Below are 17,227 nucleotides of genomic sequence, written 5' to 3'. Positions count from 1 at the left end.
TGTGGAATGTGCGAATTGCGATATTGTGGTTGAAACAAATGAGATGATGATGAATTAAAATGCAACATTACTATAAAAGAGAAAGTTTGTGCACAATGGAGCATTGAGTGAAAACGATATCAAATATCTTTCGGTTGAGGTATGATACGGATAAGTCGGTGAGGCGTAATAAGATGCATATGGTGCGAATAAATACAAAGTCAGACGTGAAAAAGGCTCGGCTGATGTTCTATTGTGGAACGGAATTTTTCAAGGTAGAGGCGTTTTCCTGAAGCTATGCGATGTGAGAATTGTGTGGTTATGGTGGTTGAAAAAAAATATGCCGATGAATCTAACCTTGGTTCACAAATGAGTGTAATATAAAAAGGTATCATATAGCTGATTGATGAGGTAGGCTGCAGATTAGTCGGTGAGGCATAATGAATGCATATGGTGAAAATATCAATGTGAATCGTTTTTCTCAAGTGTTGCAAAAAAAATTTCCGAGGTAGCGGCGTCTGCCTGAAGCTATGTGAGAATTGTCTGTATATGGTCGTTGGAAAGCAGAGATGCTGATGAATCGAAAGTTGCTTCGGAAAGGGGTATAAAATGAAAACGGTATCAAATATCTTTCGGGTTAGGTATGATCCGGATAAGTCGGTGAGGCATAACTATATTCATATGGTGCAAATAGAAAGTTCGTGAAAATGGTTCGGCTGCTTTTGTGTTGCGAAACAAAATTTTGTTAGGTAGGGGCGTTTGCCTGAAGCTATGTGATGTGAGAATTGCGTGCTTATGGTGGTTGAAAAAAAAAAGTTGCTGATGAATCGAACGTTGGTTCCCAAATGAGTGTTAAGTGAATACGGTATCAAATATCTTTCTGTTGAGGTATGATCTTGATAAGTCTGAGGGATAATGAGATGCATATGGTGCAAATATAAAGTGAGACATGAAAATAATTCTGCATGTGTTGTGTTGCAAAATGGAATTTTTGAAGGTAGTGGCATTTGCCAGAAGTTATGCCATGTGAGAATTGTGTTTTTATGGTGGTTGGAAAACAAATTAGATGCTGATAAATTGAAAGTTTGTTCAAAATTGAGAGTTTGAATGAAAGCGGTATCAAATATCGTTCGGTTGAGGCATGTACCAGATGAGTCGTGGAGGCATGACGAGGCATATGGTGTAATTATAAAATCAGATGCGAAATGCTTGGGTTGAGGTTGTGTCGCAAAACAGAATTACCCAAGGTAGAGGCGTTTGCCTGAAGCTTTGAAATGTGCGAATTGCGGTATGGTGGTTGAAAACAAACGAGATTCTGATGAATTACAATACAAGGTACTATAAAAGAGAAAGTTGGTTCACGAATGCGCGTTAAATGAAAACGGTATCAAACATATTTCGGCTGAGGTATGACCCAGATGAGTCTGGAGGCATGATGAGGTGCATATGGTGTAATTATAAAATCAGATGTGAAATGCTTGGGTTGAGGTTGTGTCGCCAAACAGAATTGCCCAAGGTAGAGGCGTTTGCCTGAAGCTGTGAAATGTGCGAATTGCGGTTTGGTGGTTGAAAACAAATGAGGTCCTGATGAATTACAATACAAGGTACTATAAAAGAGAAAGTTGGTTCACGAATGAGGGTTGGATGAAAACGGTATCAAACATCTTTCGGCTCATGTATGACCCAGATGAGTCGTGGAGGAATGATAAGGCGCATATGGTGTAAATATATGGTTGTGTCGCAAAACAGAATTACCAAAGGTAGAGGCGTTTGCCTGAAGCTGTGGAATGTGCGAATTGCGATATTGTGGTTGAAACAAATGAGATGATGATGAATTAAAATGCAACATTACTATAAACGAGAAAGTTTGTGCACAAAGGAGCATTGAGTGAAAACGATATCAAATATCTTTCGGTTGAGGTATGATACGGATAAGTCGGTGAGGCGTAATAAGATGCATATGGTGCAAATAAATACAAAGTCAGACGTGAAAAAGGCTCGGCTGATGTTCTATTGTGGAACGGAATTTTTCAAGGTAGAGGCGTTTTCCTGAAGCTATGCGATGTGAGAATTGTGTGGTTATGGTGGTTGAAAAAAAATATGCCGATGAATCTAACCTTGGTTCACAAATGAGTGTAATATAAAAAGGTATCATATAGCTGATTGATGAGGTAGGCTGCAGATTAGTCGGTGAGGCATAATGAATGCATATGGTGAAAATATCAATGTGAATCGTTTTTCTCAAGTGTTGCAAAAAAAATTTCCGAGGTAGCGGCGTCTGCCTGAAGCTATGTGAGAATTGTCTGTATATGGTCGTTGGAAAGCAGAGATGCTGATGAATCGAAGGTTGCTTCGGAAAGGGGTATAAAATGAAAACGGTATCAAATATCTTTCGGGTTAGGTATGATCCGGATAAGTCGGTGAGGCATAACTATATTCATATGGTGCAAATAGAAAGTTCGTGAAAATGGTTCGGCTGCTTTTGTGTTGCGAAACAAAATTTTGTTAGGTAGGGGCGTTTGCCTGAAGCTATGTGATGTGAGAATTGCGTGCTTATGGTGGTTGAAAAAAAAAAGTTGCTGATGAATCGAACGTTGGTTCCCAAATGAGTGTTAAGTGAATACGGTATCAAATATCTTTCTGTTGAGGTATGATCTTGATAAGTCTGAGGGATAATGAAATGCATATGGTGCAAATATAAAGTGAGACATGAAAATAATTCTGCATGTGTTGTGTTGCAAAATGGAATTTTTGAAGGTAGTGGCATTTGCCAGAAGTTATGCCATGTGAGAATTGTGTTTTTATGGTGGTTGGAAAACAAATTAGATGCTGATAAATTGAAAGTTTGTTCAAAATTGAAAGTTTGAATGAAAGCGGTATCAAATATCGTTCGGTTGAGGCATGTACCAGATGAGTCGTGGAGGCATGACGAGGCATATGGTGTAATTATAAAATCAGATGCGAAATGCTTGGGTTGAGGTTGTGTCGCAAAACAGAATTACCCAAGGTAGAGGCGTTTGCCTGAAGCTGTGAAATGTGCGAATTGCGGTATGGTGGTTGAAAACAAACGAGATTCTGATGAATTACAATACAAGGTACTATAAAAGAGAAAGTTGGTTCACGAATGCGCGTTAAATGAAAACGGTATCAAACATATTTCGGCTGAGGTATGACCCAGATGAGTCTGGAGGCATGATGAGGTGCATATGGTGTAATTATAAAATCAGATGTGAAATGCTTGGGTTGAGGTTGTGTCGCCAAACAGAATTGCCCAAGGTAGAGGCGTTTGCCTGAAGCTGTGAAATGTGCGAATTGCGGTATGGTGGTTGAAAACAAATGAGGTCCTGATGAATTACAATACAAGGTACTATAAAAGAGAAAGTTGGTTCACGAATGAGGGTTGGATGAAAACGGTATCAAACATCTTTCGGCTCATGTATGACCCAGATGAGTCGTGGAGGAATGATAAGGCGCATATGGTGTAAATATATGGTTGTGTCGCAAAACAGAATTACCAAAGGTAGAGGCGTTTGCCTGAAGCTGTGAAATTTGCGAATTGCGTTATGGTGGTAGAAAACAAATGAGATTCTGATGAATTACAATACAAGATACTATAAAAGAGAAAGTTGGTTCACGAATGAGCGTTGGATGAAAACGGTATCATATCTTTAGGCTGATGTACGACCCAGATGAGTCGTGGAGGCATGATGAGGCGCATATGGTGTAATTATAAAATCAGATTTGAAATGGTTGGGTTGAGGTTGTGTTGCAAAACAGAATTACCCAAGGTAGAGGCGTTTGCCTGAAGCTGTGAAATGTGCGAATTGCGGTATGGTGGTTGAAAACAAATGAGATCCTGATGAATTACAATACAAGGTACTATAAAAGAGAAAGTTGGTTCACGAATGAGCGTTAAATGAAAACGGTATAAAACATCTTTCGGCTGAGGTATGACCCAGATGAGTCGTGGAGGCATGATGAGGCGCATATAGTGTAATTATAAAATCAGATTTGAAATGGTTGGGTTGAGGTTGGGTCGCAAAACAGAATTACCCAAGGTAGAGGCGTTTGCCTGAAGCTGTGAAATGTGCGAATTGCGGTATGGTGATTGAAAACAAATGAGATCCTGATGAATTACAATACAAGGTACTATAAAAGAGAAAGTTGGTTCACGAATGAGCGTCAAATGAAAACGGTATAAAACATCTTTCGGCTGAGGTATGACCCAGATGAGTCGTGGAGGCATGATGAGGCGCATATAGTGTAATTATAAAATCAGATTTGAAATGGTTGGGTTGAGGTTGTGTCGCAAAACAGAATTACCCAAGGTAGAGGCGTTTGCCTGAAGCTGTGAAATTTGCGAATTGCGTTATGGTGGTAGAAAACAAATGAGATTCTGATGAATTACAATACAAGATACTATAAAAGAGAAAGTTGGTTCACGAATGGGCGTTGGATAAAAACGGTATCATATCTTTAGGCTGATGTATGACCCAGATGAGTCGTGGAGGCATGATGAGGCGCATATGGTGTAATTATAAAATCAGATGTGAAATGGTTGGGTTGAGGTTGTGTCGCAAAACGGAAATACCCAAGGTAGAGGCGTTTGCCTGAAGCTGTGGAATGTGCGAATTGCGATATTGTGGTTGAAACAAATGAGATGATGATGAATTAAAATGCAACATTACTATAAACGAGAAAGTTTGTGCACAAAGGAGCATTGAGTGAAAACGATATCAAATATCTTTCGGTTGAGGTATGATACGGATAAGTCGGTGAGGCGTAATAAGATGCATATGGTGCAAATAAATACAAAGTCAGACGTGAAAAAGGCTCGGCTGATGTTCTATTGTGGAACGGAATTTTTCAAGGTAGAGGCGTTTTCCTGAAGCTATGCGATGTGAGAATTGTGTGGTTATGGTGGTTGAAAAAAAATATGCCGATGAATCTAACCTTGGTTCACAAATGAGTGTAATATAAAAAGATATCATATAGCTGATTGATGAGGTAGGCTGCAGATTAGTCGGTGAGGCATAATGAATGCATATGGTGAAAATAGCAATGTGAAAATCGTTTTTCTCAAGTGTTGCAAAAAAAATTTCCGAGGTAGCGGCGTCTGCCTGAAGCTATGTGAGAATTGTCTGTATATGGTCGTTGGAAAGCAGAGATGCTGATGAATCGAAAGTTGCTTCGGAAAAGGGTATAAAATGAAAACGGTATCAAATATCTTTCGGGTTAGGTATGATCCGGATAAGTCGGTGAGGCATAACTATATTCATATGGTGCAAATAGAAAGTTCGTGAAAATGGTTCGGCTGCTTTTGTGTTGCGAAACAAAATTTTGTTAGGTAGGGGCGTTTGCCTGAAGCTATGCGATGTGAGAATTGCGTGCTTATGGTGGTTGAAAAAAAAAAAGTTGCTGATGCGAACGTTGGTTCCCAAATGAGTATTAAGTGAATACGGTATCAAATATCTTTCTGTTGAGGTATGATCTTGATAAGTCTGAGGGATAATGAGATGCATATGGTGCAAATATAAAGTGAGATGTGAAAATAATTTTGTGTGTTGTGTTGCGAAACGGACTTTTTCAAGGTAGTTGCATTTGCCTGAAGTTATGCAATGTGAGAATTGTGTTATGGTGGTTAGAAAACAAATTAGATGCTGATAAATCGAAAGTTAGTTCGAAATTGAGACTTTGAATGAAAGCGGTATCAAATATCGTTCGGTTGAGGCATGTACCAGATGAGTCGTGGAGGCATGACGAGGCATATGGTGTAATTATAAAATCAGATGCGAAATGCTTGGGTTGAGGTTGTGTCGCAAAACAGAATTACCCAAGGTAGAGGCGTTTGCCTGAAGCTGTGAAATGTGCGAATTGCGGTATGGTGGTTGAAAACAAACGAGATTCTGATGAATTACAATACAAGGTACTATAAAAGAGAAAGTTGGTTCACGAATGCGCGTTAAATGAAAACGGTATCAAACATATTTCGGCTCAGGTATGACCCAGATGAGTCTGGAGGCATGATGAGGTGCATATGGTGTAATTATAAAATCAGATGTGAAATGCTTGGGTTGAGGTTGTGTCGCCAAACAGAATTGCCCAAGGTAGAGGCGTTTGCCTGAAGCTGTGAAATGTGCGAATTGCGGTATGGTGGTTGAAAACAAATGAGGTCCTGATGAATTACAATACAAGGTACTATAAAAGAGAAAGTTGGTTCACGAATGAGGGTTGGATGAAAACGGTATCAAACATCTTTCGGCTCATGTATGACCCAGATGAGTCGTGGAGGAATGATAAGGCGCATATGGTGTAAATATATGGTTGTGTCGCAAAACAGAATTACCAAAGGTAGAGGCGTTTGCCTGAAGCTGTGAAATTTGCGAATTGCGTTATGGTGGTAGAAAACAAATGAGATTCTGATGAATTACAATACAAGATACTATAAAAGAGAAAGTTGGTTCACGAATGAGCGTTGGATGAAAACGGTATCATATCTTTAGGCTGATGTATGACCCAGATGAGTCGTGGAGGCATGATGAGGCGCATATGGTGTAATTATAAAATCAGATTTGAAATGGTTGGGTTGAGGTTGTGTTGCAAAACAGAATTACCCAAGGTAGAGGCGTTTGCCTGAAGCTGTGAAATGTGCGAATTGCGGTATGGTGGTTGAAAACAAATGAGATCCTGATGAATTACAATACAAGGTACTATAAAAGAGAAAGTTGGTTCACGAATGAGCGTTAAATGAAAACGGTATAAAACATCTTTCGGCTGAGGTATGACCCAGATGAGTCGTGGAGGCATGATGAGGCGCATGTAGTGTAATTATAAAATCAGATTTGAAATGGTTGGGTTGAGGTTGGGTCCCAAAACAGAATTACCCAAGGTTGAGGCGTTTGCCTGAAGCTGTGAAATGTGCGAATTGCGGTATGGTGATTGAAAACAAATGAGATCCTGATGAATTACAATACAAGGTACTATAAAAGAGAAAGTTGGTTCACGAATGAGCGTTAAATGAAAACGGTATAAAACATCTTTCGGCTGAGGTATGACCCAGATGAGTCGTGGAGGCATGATGAGGCGCATATAGTGTAATTAGAAAATCAGATTTGAAATGGTTGGGGTGAGGTTGTGTCGCAAAACAGAATTACCCAAGGTAGAGGCGTTTGCCTGAAGCTGTGAAATGTGCGAATTGCGGTATGGTGGTTGAAAACAAATGAGATCCTGATGAATTACAATTTAAGGTACTATAAAAGAGAAAGTTGGTTCACGAATGAGCGTTAAATGAAAACGGTATAAAACATCTTTCGGCTGAGGTATGACCCAGATGAGTCGTGGAGGCATGATGAGGCGCATATAGTGTAATTATAAAATCAGATTTGAAATGGTTGGGTTGAGGTTGTGTCGCAAAACAGAATTACCCAAGGTAGAGGCGTTTGCCTGAAGCTGTGAAATTTGCGAATTGCGTTATGGTGGTAGAAAACAAATGAGATTCTGATGAATTACAATACAAGATACTATAAAAGAGAAAGTTGGTTCACGAATGGGCGTTGGATAAAAACGGTATCATATCTTTAGGCTGATGTATGACCCAGATGAGTCGTGGAGGCATGATGAGGCGCATATGGTGTAATTATAAAATCAGATGTGAAATGGTTGGGTTGAGGTTGTGTCGCAAAACGGAAATACCCAAGGTAGAGGCGTTTGCCTGAAGCTGTGGAATGTGCGAATTGCGATATTGTGGTTGAAACAAATGAGATGATGATGAATTAAAATGCAACATTACTATAAACGAGAAAGTTTGTGCACAAAGGAGCATTGAGTGAAAACGATATCAAATATCTTTCGGTTGAGGTATGATACGGATAAGTCGGTGAGGCGTAATAAGATGCATATGGTGCAAATAAATACAAAGTCAGACGTGAAAAAGGCTCGGCTGATGTTCTATTGTGGAACGGAATTTTTCAAGGTAGAGGCGTTTTCCTGAAGCTATGCGATGTGAGAAATGTGTGGTTATGGTGGTTGAAAAAAAAATATGCCGATGAATCTAACCTTGGTTCACAAATGAGTGTAATATAAAAAGATATCATATAGCTGATTGATGAAGTAGGCTGCAGATTAGTCGGTGAGGCATAATGAATGCATATGGTGAAAATAGCAATGTGAAAATCGTTTTTCTCAAGTGTTGCAAAAAAAATTTCCGAGGTAGCGGCATCTGCCTGAAGCTATGTGAGAATTGTCTGTATATGGTCGTTGGAAAGCAGAGATGCTGATGAATCGAAAGTTGCTTCGGAAAAGGGTATAAAATGAAAACGGTATCAAATATCTTTCGGGTTAGGTATGATCCGGATAAGTCGGTGAGGCATAACTATATTCATATGGTGCAAATAGAAAGTTCGTGAAAATGGTTCGGCTGCTTTTGTTTTGCGAAACAAAATTTTGTTAGGTAGGGGCGTTTGCCTGAAGCTATGCGATGTGAGAATTGCGTGCTTATGGTGGTTGAAAAAAAAAAAGTTGCTGATGAATCGAACGTTGGTTCCCAAATGAGTATTAAGTGAATACGGTATCAAATATCTTTCTGTTGAGGTATGATCTTGATAAGTCTGAGGGATAATGAGATGCATATGGTGCAAATATAAAGTGAGATGTGAAAATAATTTTGTGTGTTGTGTTGCGAAACGGACTTTTTCAAGGTAGTTGCATTTGCCTGAAGTTATGCAATGTGAGAATTATGTTATGGTGGTTAGAAAACAAATTAGATGCTGATAAATCGAAAGTTAGTTCGAAATTGAGACTTTGAATGAAAGCGGTATCAAATATCGTTCGGTTGAGGCACGATCCAGATGAGTCTTGAAGGCATCATGAGGCGCATATGGTGTAATTATAAAATCAGATGTGATATGGTTGGGTTGAGGTGTGTCGTAAAACAGAATTACCACAGGTAGAGGCACTTGCCTGAAGCTGTGAAATTTGCGAATTGCGTTATGGTGGTAGAAAAAAAATTTGATTCTGATGAGTTACAATACAGGATACTATAAAAGAGAAAGTGTGTTCACGAATGAGCGTTAAATGAAAACGGTATCAAACATTTTTTGGCTGATGTATGACCCAGATGAGTCGTGGAGGAATGATAAGGCGCATATGGTGTAAATATATGGTTGTGTCGCAAAACAGAATTACCCAAGGTAGAGGCGTTTGCCTGAAGCTGTGAAATTTGCGAATTGCGGTATGGTGGTTGAAAACAAATGAGATCCTGATGAGTTACAATACAAGATACTATAAAAGAGAAAGTTGGTTCACGAATGAGCGTTGGATGAAAACGGTATCAAACATCTTTCGCCTGATGTATGACCCAGATGAGTCGTGAAGGCATTATGAGGCGCATATGGTGTAATTATAAAATCAGATGTGAAATGCTTGGGTTGAGGTTGTGTCGCAAAACAGAATTACCCAAGGTAGAGGCGTTTGCCTGAAGCTGTGAAATGTGCGAATTGCGTTGTGGTGGTTGAGAACAAATGAGATCCTGATGAATTACAATAGAAGGTACTAAAAAAGAGAAAGTTGGTTCACGAATGAGCGTTGATGGAAAACGGTATCAAACATCTTTCGTCTGAGGTATGACCCAGATGAGTCGTTGAGGCACGATGAGGCGCAAATGGTGTATTATAAAACCTGATGCGAAATGGTTTGGTTGAGGTTGGGTCGCAAAATGGAAATACCCATGGTAGAGGCGTTTGCCTGAAGCTGTCCAATGTGCGAATTGCGGTATGGTGGTTGAAAACAAATGAAATCCTGATGAATTACAAGGTACTATAAAAGAGAAAGTTGGTTCACGAATGAGCGTTGAATTAAAACGGTATCAAACATATTTCGGCTGAGGTATGACCCAGATGAGTCGTGGAGGCATGATGAGGTGCATATGGTGTAATTATAAAATCAGATTTGAAATGGTTGGGTTGAGGTTGTGTCGCAAAACAGAATTACCCAAGGTAGAGGCGTTTGCCTGAAGCTGTGAAATTTGCGAATTGCGATATGGTGGTTAAAACAAATGAAATCCTGATGAATTACAAGGTACTATAAAAGAGAAAGTTGGTTCACGAATGAGCGTTGATTTAAAACGGTATCAAACATATTTCGGCTGAGGTATGACCCAGATGAGTCGTGGAGGCATGATGAGGTGCATATGGTGTAATTATAAAATCAGATTTGAAATGGTTGGGTTGAGGTTGTGTCGCAAAACAGAATTACCCAAGGTAGAGGCGTTTGCCTGAAGCTGTCCAATGTGCGAATTGCGGTATGGTGGTTGAAAACAAATGAAATCCTGATGAATTACAAGGTACTATAAAAGAGAAAGTTGGTTCACGAATGAGCGTTGAATTAAAACGGTATCAAACATATTTCGGCTGAGGTATGACCCAGATGAGTCTGGAGGCATGATGAGGTGCATATGGTGTAATTATAAAATCAGATTTGAAATGGTTGGGTTGAGGTTGTGTCGCAAAACAGAATTACCCAAGGTAGAGGCGTTTGCCTGAAGCTGTCCAATGTGCGAATTGCGGTATGGTGGTTGAAAACAAATGAGATCCTGATGAATTACAATACAAGGTACTATAAAAGAGAAAGTTGGTTCACGAATGAGCGTTGAATGAAAACGGTATCAAACATATTTCGGCTGAGGTATGACCCAGATGAGTCGTGGAGGCATGATGAGGTGCATATGGTGTAATTATAAAATCAGATTTGAAATGGTTGGGTTGAGGTTGTGTCGCAAAACAGAATTACCCAAGGTAGAGGCGTTTGCCTGAAGCTGTCCAATGTGCGAATTGCGGTATGGTGGTTGAAAACAAATGAAATCCTGATGAATTACAAGGTACTATAAAAGAGAAAGTTGGTTCACGAATGAGCGTTGAATGAAAACGGTATCAAACATATTTCGGCTGAGGTATGACCCAGATGAGTCTGGAGGCATGATGAGGTGCATATGGTGTAATTATAAAATCAGATTTGAAATGGTTGGGTTGAGGTTGTGTCGCAAAACAGAATTACCCAAGGTAGAGGCGTTTGCCTGAAGCTGTCCAATGTGCGAATTGCGGTATGGTGGTTGAAAACAAATGAAATCCTGATGAATTACAAGGTACTATAAAAGAGAAAGTTGGTTCACGAATGAGCGTTGAATTAAAACGGTATCAAACATATTTCGGCTGAGGTATGACCCAGATGAGTCTGGAGGCATGATGAGGTGCATATGGTGTAATTTTAAAATAAGATTTGAAATGGTTGGGTTGAGGTTGTGTCGCAAAACAGAATTACCCAAGGTAGAGGCGTTTGCCTGAAGCTGTCCAATGTGCGAATTGCGGTATGGTGGTTGAAAACAAATGAAATCCTGATGAATTACAAGGTACTATAAAAGAGAATGTTGATTCACGAATGAGCGTTGAATTAAAACGGTATCAAACATATTTCGGCTGAGGTATGACCCAGATGAGTCTGGAGGCATGATGAGGTGCATATGGTGTAATTATAAAATCAGATTTGAAATGGTTGGGTTGAGGTTGTGTCGCAAAACAGAATTACCCAAGGTAGAGGCGTTTTCCTGAAGCTGTCCAATGTGCGAATTGCGGTATGGTGGTTGAAAACAAATGAGATCCTGATGAATTACAATACAAGGTACTATAAAAGAGAAAGTTGGTTCACGAATGCGCGTTAAATGAAAACGGTATCAAACATATTTCGGCTGAGGTATGACCCAGATGAGTCGTGGAGGCATGATGAGGTGCATATGGTGTAATTATAAAATCAGATTTGAAATGGTTGGGTTGAGGTTGTGTCGCAAAACAGAATTACCCAAGGTAGAGGCGTTTGCCTGAAGCTGTCCAATGTGCGAATTGCGGTATGGTGGTTGAAAACAAATGAAATCCTGATGAATTACAAGGTACTATAAAAGAGAAAGTTGGTTCACGAATGAGCGTTAAATGAAAACGGTATCAAACATATTTCGGCTGAGGTATGACCCAGATGAGTCGTGGAGGCATGATGAGGTGCATATGGTGTAATTATAAAATCAGATTTGAAATGGTTGGGTTGAGGTTGTGTCGCAAAACAGAATTACCCAAGGTAGAGGCGTTTGCCTGAAGCTGTCCAATGTGCGAATTGCGGTATGGTGGTTGAAAACAAATGAAATCCTGATGAATTACAAGGTACTATAAAAGAGAAAGTTGGTTCACGAATGAGCGTTGAATTTAAACGGTATCAAACATATTTCGGCTGAGGTATGACCCAGATGAGTCTGGAGGCATGATGAGGTGCATATGGTGTAATTATAAAATCAGATTTGAAATGGTTGGGTTGAGGTTGTGTCGCAAAACAAAATTACCCAAGGTAGAGGCGTTTGCCTGAAGCTGTCCAATGTGCGAATTGCGGTATGGTGGTTGAAAACAAATGAGATCCTGATGAATTACAATACAAGGTACTATAAAAGAGAAAGTTGGTTCACGAATGCGCGTTAAATGAAAACGGTATCAAACATATTTCGGCTGAGGTATGACCCAGATGAGTCGTGGAGGCATGATGAGGTGCATATGGTGTAATTATAAAATCAGATTTGAAATGGTTGGGTTGAGGTTGTGTCGCAAAACAGAATTACCCAAGGTAGAGGCGTTTGCCTGAAGCTGTCCAATGTGCGAATTGCGGTATGGTGGTTGAAAACAAATGAAATCCTGATGAATTACAAGGTACTATAAAAGAGAAAGTTGGTTCACGAATGAGCGTTGAATTTAAACGGTATCAAACATATTTCGGCTGAGGTATGACCCAGATGAGTCTGGAGGCATGATGAGGTGCATATGGTGTAATTATAAAATCAGATTTGAAATGGTTGGGTTGAGGTTGTGTCGCAAAACAAAATTACCCAAGGTAGAGGCGTTTGCCTGAAGCTGTCCAATGTGCGAATTGCGGTATGGTGGTTGAAAACAAATGAAATCCTGATGAATTACAAGGTACTATAAAAGAGAAAGTTGGTTCACGAATGAGCGTTGAATGAAAACGGTATCAAACATATTTCGGCTGAGGTATGACCCAGATGAGTCGTGGAGGCATGATGAGGTGCATATGGTGTAATTATAAAATCAGATTTGAAATGGTTGGGTTGAGGTTGTGTCGCAAAACAGAATTACCCAAGGTAGAGGCGTTTGCCTGAAGCTGTCCAATGTGCGAATTGCGGTATGGTGGTTGAAAACAAATGAAATCCTGATGAATTACAAGGTACTATAAAAGAGAAAGTTGGTTCACGAATGAGCGTTGAATTAAAACGGTATCAAACATATTTCGGCTGAGGTATGACCCAGATGAGTCTGGAGGCATGATGAGGTGCATATGGTGTAATTATAAAATCAGATTTGAAATGGTTGGGTTGAGGTTGTGTCGCAAAACAGAATTACCCAAGGTAGAGGCGTTTGCCTGAAGCTGTGAAATGTGCGAATTGCGGTATGGTGGTTGAAAACAAATGAAATCCTGATGAATTACAAGGTACTATAAAAGAGAAAGTTGGTTCACGAATGAGCGTTGAATGAAAACGGTATCAAACATATTTCGGCTGAGGTATGACCCAGATGAGTCGTGGAGGCATGATGAGGTGCATATGGTGTAATTATAAAATCAGATATGAAATGGTTGGGTTGACGTTGTGTCGCAAAACAGAATTACCCAAGGTAGAGGCGTTTGCCTGAAGCTGTGAAATGTGCGAATTGCGGTATGGTGGTTGAAAACAAATGAAATCCTGATGAATTACAAGGTACTATAAAAGAGAAAGTTGGTTCACGAATGAGCGTTGAATGAAAACGGTATCAAACATATTTCGGCTGAGGTATGACCCAGATGAGTCGTGGAGGCATGATGAGGTGCATATGGTGTAATTATAAAATCAGATATGAAATGGTTGGGTTGACGTTGTGTCGCAAAACAGAATTACCCAAGGTAGAGGCGTTTGCCTGAAGCTGTCCAATGTGCGAATTGCGGTATAGTGGTTGAAAACAAATGAAATCCTGATGAATTACAAGGTACTATAAAAGAGAAAGTTGGTTCACGAATGAGCGTTGAATGAAAACGGTATCAAACATATTTCGGCTGAGGTATGACCCAGATGAGTCTGGAGGCATGATGAGGTGCATATGGTGTAATTATAAAATCAGATTTGAAATGGTTGGGTTGAGGTTGTGTCGCAAAACAGAATTACCCAAGGTAGAGGCGTTTGCCTGAAGCTGTCCAATGTGCGAATTGCGGTATGGTGGTTGAAAACAAATGAAATCCTGATGAATTATAAGGTACTATAAAAGACAAAGTTGGTTCACGAATGAGCGTTGAATGAAAACGGTATCAAACATATTTCGGCTGAGGTATGACCCAGATGAGTCTGGAGGCATGATGAGGTGCATATGGTGTAATTATAAAATCAGATTTGAAATGGTTGGGTTGAGGTTGTGTCGCAAAACAGAATTACCCAAGGTAGAGGCGTTTGCCTGAAGCTGTCCAATGTGCGAATTGCGGTATGGTGGTTGAAAACAAATGAAATCCTGATGAATTACAAGGTACTATAAAAGAGAAAGTTGGTTCACGAATGAGCGTTGAATTAAAACGGTATCAAACATATTTCGGCTGAGGTATGACCCAGATGAGTCTGGAGGCATGATGAGGTGCATATGGTGTAATTTTAAAATAAGATTTGAAATGGTTGGGTTGAGGTTGTGTCGCAAAACAGAATTACCCAAGGTAGAGGCGTTTGCCTGAAGCTGTCCAATGTGCGAATTGCGGTATGGTGGTTGAAAACAAATGAAATCCTGATGAATTACAAGGTACTATAAAAGAGAATGTTGATTCACGAATGAGCGTTGAATTAAAACGGTATCAAACATATTTCGGCTGAGGTATGACCCAGATGAGTCTGGAGGCATGATGAGGTGCATATGGTGTAATTATAAAATCAGATTTGAAATGGTTGGGTTGAGGTTGTGTCGCAAAACAGAATTACCCAAGGTAGAGGCGTTTTCCTGAAGCTGTCCAATGTGCGAATTGCGGTATGGTGGTTGAAAACAAATGAGATCCTGATGAATTACAATACAAGGTACTATAAAAGAGAAAGTTGGTTCACGAATGCGCGTTAAATGAAAACGGTATCAAACATATTTCGGCTGAGGTATGACCCAGATGAGTCGTGGAGGCATGATGAGGTGCATATGGTGTAATTATAAAATCAGATTTGAAATGGTTGGGTTGAGGTTGTGTCGCAAAACAGAATTACCCAAGGTAGAGGCGTTTGCCTGAAGCTGTCCAATGTGCGAATTGCGGTATGGTGGTTGAAAACAAATGAAATCCTGATGAATTACAAGGTACTATAAAAGAGAAAGTTGGTTCACGAATGAGCGTTGAATTTAAACGGTATCAAACATATTTCGGCTGAGGTATGACCCAGATGAGTCTGGAGGCATGATGAGGTGCATATGGTGTAATTATAAAATCAGATTTGAAATGGTTGGGTTGAGGTTGTGTCGCAAAACAAAATTACCCAAGGTAGAGGCGTTTGCCTGAAGCTGTCCAATGTGCGAATTGCGGTATGGTGGTTGAAAACAAATGAGATCCTGATGAATTACAATACAAGGTACTATAAAAGAGAAAGTTGGTTCACGAATGCGCGTTAAATGAAAACGGTATCAAACATATTTCGGCTGAGGTATGACCCAGATGAGTCGTGGAGGCATGATGAGGTGCATATGGTGTAATTATAAAATCAGATTTGAAATGGTTGGGTTGAGGTTGTGTCGCAAAACAGAATTACCCAAGGTAGAGGCGTTTGCCTGAAGCTGTCCAATGTGCGAATTGCGGTATGGTGGTTGAAAACAAATGAAATCCTGATGAATTACAAGGTACTATAAAAGAGAAAGTTGGTTCACGAATGAGCGTTGAATTAAAACGGTATCAAACATATTTCGGCTGAGGTATGACCCAGATGAGTCTGGAGGCATGATGAGGTGCATATGGTGTAATTTTAAAATAAGATTTGAAATGGTTGGGTTGAGGTTGTGTCGCAAAACAGAATTACCCAAGGTAGAGGCGTTTGCCTGAAGCTGTCCAATGTGCGAATTGCGGTATGGTGGTTGAAAACAAATGAAATCCTGATGAATTACAAGGTACTATAAAAGAGAATGTTGATTCACGAATGAGCGTTGAATTAAAACGGTATCAAACATATTTCGGCTGAGGTATGACCCAGATGAGTCTGGAGGCATGATGAGGTGCATATGGTGTAATTATAAAATCAGATTTGAAATGGTTGGGTTGAGGTTGTGTCGCAAAACAGAATTACCCAAGGTAGAGTTGTTTCCTGAAGCTGTCCAATGTGCGAATTGCGGTATGGTGGTTGAAAACAAATGAGATCCTGATGAATTACAATACAAGGTACTATAAAAGAGAAAGTTGGTTCACGAATGCGCGTTAAATGAAAACGGTATCAAACATATTTCGGCTGAGGTATGACCCAGATGAGTCGTGGAGGCATGATGAGGTGCATATGGTGTAATTATAAAATCAGATTTGAAATGGTTGGGTTGAGGTTGTGTCGCAAAACAAAATTACCCAAGGTAGAGGCGTTTGCCTGAAGCTGTCCAATGTGCGAATTGCGGTATGGTGGTTGAAAACAAATGAAATCCTGATGAATTACAAGGTACTATAAAAGAGAAAGTTGGTTCACGAATGAGCGTTGAATGAAAACGGTATCAAACATATTTCGGCTGAGGTATGACCCAGATGAGTCGTGGAGGCATGATGAGGTGCATATGGTGTAATTATAAAATCAGATTTGAAATGGTTGGGTTGAGGTTGTGTCGCAAAACAGAATTACCCAAGGTAGAGGCGTTTGCCTGAAGCTGTCCAATGTGCGAATTGCGGTATGGTGGTTGAAAACAAATGAAATCCTGATGAATTACAAGGTACTATAAAAGAGAAAGTTGGTTCACGAATGAGCGTTGAATTTAAACGGTATCAAACATATTTCGGCTGAGGTATGACCCAGATGAGTCTGGAGGCATGATGAGGTGCATATGGTGTAATTATAAAATCAGATTTGAAATGGTTGGGTTGAGGTTGTGTCGCAAAACAAAATTACCCAAGGTAGAGGCGTTTGCCTGAAGCTGTCCAATGTGCGAATTGCGGTATGGTGGTTGAAAACAAATGAGATCCTGATGAATTACAATACAAG

At 39.9% G+C, this 17,227-nt stretch overlaps 1 long non-coding RNA gene across 1 annotated transcript in view; it reads left to right on the top strand.

The window, feature by feature from the left end:
- Positions 1 to 17,227, top strand: part of LOC144149859 (uncharacterized) — a 108,490-nt gene that overhangs the window by 36,641 nt on the left and 54,622 nt on the right. Inside the window, exon 1 of the long non-coding RNA XR_013318377.1 lies at positions 1 to 17,227. This exon is cut by the window's left edge and continues 36,641 nt beyond it. This is a non-coding gene — a long non-coding RNA (uncharacterized LOC144149859).

This window comes from Haemaphysalis longicornis, unplaced genomic scaffold (assembly GCF_048455015.1).
Source record: "Haemaphysalis longicornis isolate Haplotype H1 unplaced genomic scaffold, Haemaphysalis longicornis Haplotype H1 scaffold_8, whole genome shotgun sequence".
NCBI lineage: Eukaryota > Metazoa > Arthropoda > Arachnida > Ixodida > Ixodidae > Haemaphysalis > Haemaphysalis longicornis.
Note: the sequence above shows the minus strand (reverse complement) of the source record. Positions and strands in the feature narration are given on the sequence as shown.